This window comes from Pristiophorus japonicus, chromosome 24, assembly GCF_044704955.1.
Source record: "Pristiophorus japonicus isolate sPriJap1 chromosome 24, sPriJap1.hap1, whole genome shotgun sequence".
Lineage (NCBI taxonomy): Eukaryota > Metazoa > Chordata > Chondrichthyes > Pristiophoridae > Pristiophorus > Pristiophorus japonicus.
The window spans coordinates 10,395,085-10,402,623 of NC_092000.1; positions in this window are offsets into that span (position 1 = coordinate 10,395,085).

Below are 7,539 nucleotides of genomic sequence, written 5' to 3' on the forward strand. Positions count from 1 at the left end.
CAGGTATGTCGATGGGGCAGGAAACAGCAGCGACCTGAAAGACTTGCACGGGATTTGGACCAGCAAGCGCCAGATCCAGGTCACCATGAAGGTGGACGCCAGCGGAACCATCCTGCACCCCCCCCCCCCCCCCCCCACTCCCCTCCAGCTTCGCCATTGGAGGAAGTCGAGGCCAACCCAACGTGTGCCGCACCTGCGGGAAGGCAGGCCGTGTGGCGGCAAGCTGCAAAACTGTCATCTGCTGAAACTGCAAGAACGAAGGCCACCAGACAAAGGACTGTAAGGAGACCAAGTGCTGCAACCTCTGTGGTCTGGCTGGGCACCTTTACAAAAACTGCCCCAAACGCAACTTCAGCTATGTGCAGGCAGCAAAGAACATTGCACCAGAGGAGGAGGAAGCTGAGGAACACAACGCTCCAGAGGAGACCCACACCCTCCCCCCGACCAACGCCCTGGGCAAAGAAGCAACCGCCCTCGTGGACTCGGAACAAGTCGGTGAGGAAGAGAAGCCTGCCATGGCGAGCTGCGAGACACCAGCAGCCAGCAGCGAAGCTCTCCCCCATCGCACCGAGTCCAGGAACGAGGAGACAGCGGACGATGAAGCGGGATGGGAGACCGTCAAGAAAAACGCCCGCAAGTGTAAGGAGAACAGGCGAGCAAGGGCCCCTGCGGGAACGACAGGGAAGAGGCGGCTAACGTCCACGACAGACAGCAGCGACGGCAGCTCGTCTGATGAGGAAAGGCGAGACAAAGCCCCTCAATACCGCCACCAAAACAAGAGTCAATACGCCAACCCACAGCCACAGGCGACCGGGAGCAGTGAAGTGACCGGCACAGCCTCGCTCCGGGAACCCGGGAGCAGCGAAGCGCTCAGCGCACACGAGCTCCGGAACACCGGGAGCGAAGAAGCGACCAATGCAGACCAGCTCCGGGACAACGGGAGCAGCGAAGTGCCCAGCACACCCCACCTCCGGAATACCGGGAGCGACACAGCGATCGAAGCACACCAGCTCGAGATCGCTGCGACTGAGGAAAAGAGGGAACCACCAACACCAGGCAAGGACAGTGCAGAGGACATATCGGACTTTCTGACAACACGACACCAGTCCCCTGGTCGAAACACTCCCACGGCAGAGGACGACCAGTAGGCCAGCATAGTGACACATGAAATGTAATTTGTTTCAATGTACTACAATATATCCCGTATTGGACCGAATTGCACTTGAACTGGAAAACAAGGAAATGTAACGAACGGAACTGCCGTCAGCACCCAAATAATAGTGTATGGGATTGCTGACCGCAGCTAAATGTATTGAGATGCCTTTGAATGTACTGTACAGATTTTTTTATGAATAAAGTATATTTTGAAATTAAAAAAAAGACCAGTATGCCAGCCCAGGTGAAGTAGACTTTTACAGTGAAAATCTATGTATGCAGGAACCGGCCACTGGGCAGGTCTCCAACGTAAAGGACAGTTTATTTGAAATGTAAATGTTTTGAACTGTAACCTGTAACTTAAACATGGATTTAAAAATTGCATGTATTAACGTGCGTAGCGTAAAATCCACTACGCGATGTGTTTCCACCTTGGGGTACCTCGCCAAGGTCAAAGCGGACCTGCTGTTCTTGCAGGAGTGCGGGCTGCCGCACTTCAGCAGTTACCGGCAGTGGTCACGATGGTAGGCCCATGGACCATCCATATGGTCAGGAGGCAACGACAGCCGGTCTTCCGGCCTGGGCATTCTGCTGCGGGGAGGCCACTTCACCATCACCGAAGTTAAGGAGGTGGTGGGCAGCCGCCTCCTCGTAGCAGACGTAATGTACAAAAATTCCCCTCTAAGCTCCCACTGCTGCTGGCGACGTCCAGGCCGGTCATTCTGGGCGGTGACTTCAACTGCATCATCGATGCGGCTGGACGATCCAGCAGAGCCGACAGCAAGCTGGGCACCACGTCCAGACTCCTGATGGACGCGGTAAAAGATGCCAAGCTGTGCGACGTCTTCAGCAACCCTGCAGACGGAGCACCGCTCAGATACACCTGGTCGAGACCAGACGGGTCCGTCCGTTCCAGAATAGACTTCCTGTTTGTGTCCCACACGCTCAAGGTCAAATCCACCGACGTCACGCCGGTGTTCTTCTCTGACCACTGCCTCCTACTGGCCGACTGTCGCCCACAGGAAAATCCTCAAGTTGGCAGAGGGATATGGAAGCTGAACGTGAAACTGTTGTCTCCGGAAAACGTGGAGGAACTCAAGAGGGATTACAAAGGTTGGAGAACCGTAAAAGCCCTCTGTGATTCCCTGATGCACTGGTGGGAAACAATCAAGACAAATATCAAGAGGTTCTTCATCCTCAAAGGTGTTCAGGAGGCAAGAGGGAGACAGAGGGAATTGTCCCAACTCCAGAAGAGCATGCAAAACCTGCTCCTGCTGCAGTCAATGGGGGTCGATGTCACGGAGGAACTCGAAGAGGTGAAGGGCCAGCAAGCCTCGCTCTTTGCCTCAGAGTCCTCCAAAATCTTCTTCCGCTCCGTCGAGCAGGATGAGACGTGTTCGCGCTTCTTCTTCCAAAAGGTACACAGGGGGAGCTCTGTGATCACCAGCCGAAAGGAAGAAGACTTTTCGCAGCCTGACATGGTTAGGATCAGCAAATCCTTCTATGCCGGGCTGTATGACGTCAAGCCCACAGACCTCCCAGTCATTCCTGTCATCTATCACGGAGGTCCTAGACGACAGCGAGCGGGAGAGTCTGGACCACCCATTAACTCTGGATGAGATGACAAAGGCCGTCCGGTCCTTCGAGACGAATAAAACTCCCGGAATCGACGGCTTACTGGTCGAGTTGTATTCGGCTCTGTGGGACTGGATAGGCCCAGACCTGCTGGAAGTGTACGGGGGTATGCTTCTGGCTGGTAGTATGTCAGAATCAATAAGGAAAGGCATCATCACCCTCATCTACAAGCAGAAGGGGGAGAGGGAGGAAATCAAAAACTGGCGGCCCATTTCGCTGCTCAATGTGGACTATAAGATCCTGTCAAAGGTCATCGCCAACAGTGTCAAGTCTGCTCTGGAGCTGGTGATTCACCCGGACCAGACCTGCGCTGTCCCCGGCAGGAAGCTCTCTGATAGCCTGGCGCTACTCAGGGATACGATGCCTACGTGCGGGACAGGGGGGTGGACACCTGTTTAATCAGCTTAGACCAGGAGAAGGCCTTTGACAGGATATCGCACACGTACTTGATGGACGTACTCTCCAAGGTGGGGTTTGGGGAGGATATCCGCAATTGGATCCAACTGCTCTACACAGACATCAGTTGCACAGTTCTAATCAACGGGTGGGAAACTGAAAGCTTTCTGATCAGGTCTGGAGTCAGGCAAGACTGTCCTCTCTCCTCTGTCTTTTTGTGTGTTGTATTGAGCCCTTTGCCGAGTCCATCAGGAAGGATGCGGGCATCAGAGGGGTGATGATCCCAGGCAAAGGAGGCGCTCAGGTCAAGACCTCCCTGTACATGGACGACGTCACCGTCTTTTGCTCGGACCCGCAGTCGGTCCGCGGATTGCTCACAATCTGCGACCAGTTCAAACTGGCCTCGGGAGCGAAGGTCAATCGCAGCAAGAGCGAGGCCATGTTCTTTGGCAACTGGGCCGACCGATCCTTTATTCCCTTCACCATTAAGCCAGATTACCTGAAGGTGTTGGGAATATGGTTCGGAGCGGACGGGGCGTGCGCCAAAAACTGGGAAGAGCGTATCGCCAAAGTGAAGCAAAAACTGGGATGGTGGGAGCAGCGCTTTCTCTCCATGGCAGGGAAGAACCTGGTCATCAGGAGTGAGGTGCTCTCGGGGTTGCTGCACGTGGCACAGGTCTGGCCCATCTCTCGCTCCTGTGCCGCGGCAGTCACCCGGGCCGTCTTCCACTGTGTCTGGAGGTCCAAAATGGACCGTGTCCGCAGAGACACAATGTACAAATCTCTGGACAGTGGAGGAAAGGACGTTCCGAACGTGGCCCTCATCCTGATGGCCACCTTTGTGTGCGGCTGCATCAAGCTGTGCACAGACCCCCGGTACACAAACACCAAAGGGAATTAAAGGTTACGGGGAGAGGGTGGGTAAGTGGAGCTGAGTCCACGGCCAGATCAGCCATGATCTTTTTAAATGGCGGAGCAGGCTCGAGGGGCTAGATGGCCTACTCCTGTTCCTAATTCTTATGTTCTTATAAGTGTCACTACATGCTGAGGTTCTACCTGTCCCCAGTGTTGCAAAGGATGGGCCTGGCCATGCTGCCGCAAAATGGCCCCCACCAGTTGCACCATGCCTGTCCACCTGTCCTTCCACAAAAAAACCCTTTGACCACAAGGCCATAAAGCAGTGGTCAGCACGTAAGGTCCTGGACGCCCTACGAAAGAAAGAGAGGGTGGACCTTGTCGGGTGGTTCCCTGAGCAGACTGTCGAACTCGTTTGGCAGAACGTCTCATTGCCAGAGCTTTCACACAAGCACCAAGATGTAGCTTGGTTGGCGGTGAGGAGGGCCTTACCCGTCAGAGCGTTCATGCACAGCCGGCGTCTCAGCAGCACGGCACGGTGCCCCCGAGTCGGCTGCAGGGCGGACAAGACTGTCACCCACCTCCTTCAGGATTGCGCCTTTGCAAGGCAGGTCTGGAAAGAGATGCAGTGGTTGCTGTCGAGGTTCATCCCGAGCAGCTCCGTAACACAGGACTCTGTGCTCTACGGGCTGTTCCCAGGGACACACACCGAGACAGACATCACCTGCTGCTGGAGGGCCATCAACTCGATGAAAGACGCACTTTGGTCTTGCCGAAACTTGCTGGTCTTCCAGAGCAAGGAGATGTCCACGTCTGCGTGTTGCAGACTGGCGCAATCCAAGATCCAGGATTACGTGCTGAGGGACGCACTGAAAATTGGTGCAGTCGCCGCAAAGGCACGGTGGGGAAGGGCCACAGTTTAAAGCCCTTCCGCCACGGTAAACCCAGGGGATGGAATCTGTATAAAACCCTCCTCGGGCTGCAATGGTAAACCTTTTGTATACATAGAGCACCATGATCTACAAACACCTGTGTAGTGCCATGTATAATGCAAGTTCTGTTGCGTAATGCACGTTGGAAACAAATGTAACTGTACCCTCACTGTGTACTGTATAGTGACACATGTAATGTAACTTGATGAACTTAATGTATCCTGGATTGTATGAATCGTACCTTGAAATGTAAAGTAAAGAAATGTATTAAACGGAACTGCAGTCATCATCCAAATGTAATGTATGGAATTGCTGACCGCATCCAAATGTACTGAACCGCTTTCGAATGTATTGTGCAAATTTTTATATGAATAAAGTATATTTTGAAATGTTTAAAAAAGGGAGGTTGAACTGTATAAAACACTAGTTAGGCCACAGCTAGAGTACTGTGTGCAGTTCTAGTCAGCACATTACAGGAAAGATGTGATTGCACTAGGGAGGGTACAAAGGAGATTTTTGCCAGGACTGGAAAATTTTAGCTCTGAGGAAAGAGCGAATAGAAAGAAAAAACAAAGACTAGCATTTATATAGCGCCTTTCATGACCACTGGACGTCTCAAAGCGCTTTACAGTTAATAAAATACTTTTGAAGTGTAGTCACTGTTGTAATGTGGGATAGGCTGTGGTTGTTTTCTTTGGAACAGAGGAGGCTGAGAGGAGACCTTATTGAGGTGTATAAAATTATGAAGGGCCTAGATTGAGTGGATAGGAAGGACCTATTTCCCTTAGCAGAGAGATCAACAACCAGGGGACATAGATTTAAAGTAATTAGTTGGAGGTTTAGAGGGGATTTGAGGGGAAAATCTTTCACCAGAGGGTGGTTGGGGTCTGGAACTCACGGCCTGAAAGGTTGGTAGAGGCAGAAACCCTCACCACAATTAAAAAGTACTTGGATGTGCCCTTGAAGTGCCGTAACCTACAGGGCTACGGACCAAAAGCTCGAAAATGGGATTAGGCTGGATAGCTCTTTGTCAACCGGCGCAGACACAATGGACTGAAGTCGCCTCCTTCCATGCTGTAAATTTCTATGATGCTATGATTCTATGATACTAGGACCATAGAAATTTACAACACAGAAGGAGGCCATTTGGCAGTGCTGGCATGACCTTTCTTGATAAATATTAACGGCTTGGGTGTACAGGGCACAATTTCAAAATTTGCAGATGACACAAAACTTGGAAGTGTAGTGAACAGTGAGGAGGATTAGTGACAGACTTCAAGAGGACATAGTCAGGCTGGTGGAATGGGCGGACATGTGGCAGATGAAATTTAAAGCAGAAAACTGCGACGTGATACTTTTTGGCAGGAACAACAAAGAGAGGCAATATAAACTAAAGGGTACAATTCTAAAGGGGGTGCATGAAATGAGAGACCTGGGGGCATATGTGCACAAATCATTGCAGGTGGCAGGGCATGTTGAGAAAGCAGTTTAAAAAGCATACGGGATCCTGGGCTTCATAAATAGAGGCATAGAGTACAAAAGCAAGGATGTTATGATGAAACTGTATAAAACACTGGTTCGGCCTCAACTGGACTATTCTGGGCACCGCACTTTAGGAAGGATGTGAAGGCCTTAGAAAGGGTGTAGAAAAGATTTACAAGAATAGGGGTGAAGGAATTCAGTTACCTAGATAGACTAGAAAAGGTGGGTTTGTTCTCCTTGGGGCAGAGAAGGTTGAGAGGAGATTTGATAGAGGTGTTCAAAATCATGAGGGGTCTAGACAGAGCGAAACTGTTCCATTGGTGGAAGGGTCAGGAACCAGAGGACACAGATTTAAGGCGTTTGGCAGAAGAACCAAAGGCAACTTGTGAAAACTTTTTTACACAGCTAGTGTTTAGGATCTGGAATGCACTGACTGAAAGGGTGGTGGAGGCAGATTTAATCATGGCATTCAAAAGGGAATTGGATAAGGACCTGAAGAAGAAAAAAATGCAGAGTTACGGGGAATGGGCGGGGCATTGGGACTAGCTGAAATGTTCTTACAGAGAGCTGTCAAGGGATCGACGGGCCGAATGGCCTCCTCCTGTTATTCTCCTGGCATTCTGCTCTCGATCGCCCCCTGCGGCTTTACCCGGCATTACAGCTCTCGGGCTCCCCCTGTGGCTTTACCCGACATTACAGCTCTCAGGCTCCCCCTGTGGCTTTACCCGGTATTACAGCTCTGGGGCTCCCCCTGTGGCTTTACCCGGTATTACACCTCTCGGGTTCCCCCTGTGGCTTTACCCAATATTACAGCTCTGGGGCTCCCCCTGTGGCTTTACCCGACATTACAGCTCTCGGGCTCCCCATGTGGCTTTACCCGGTATTACAGCTCTCAGGCTCCCCCTGTGGCTTTACCCGGTATTACAGCTCTCGGGCCCCATCTAGTGGCCGTCCCCGGGTGTGGCAGGCAGGCAGCAATGACGTGCGTTGCGTGCGCATGAGCGAGCGTGCGTGCGCGGTCCGACGGGACCGCGCCTGGGTTTAAAGGCGCGCTCCCGAGGCGGGTGTGTTTTTTTTAAATCGC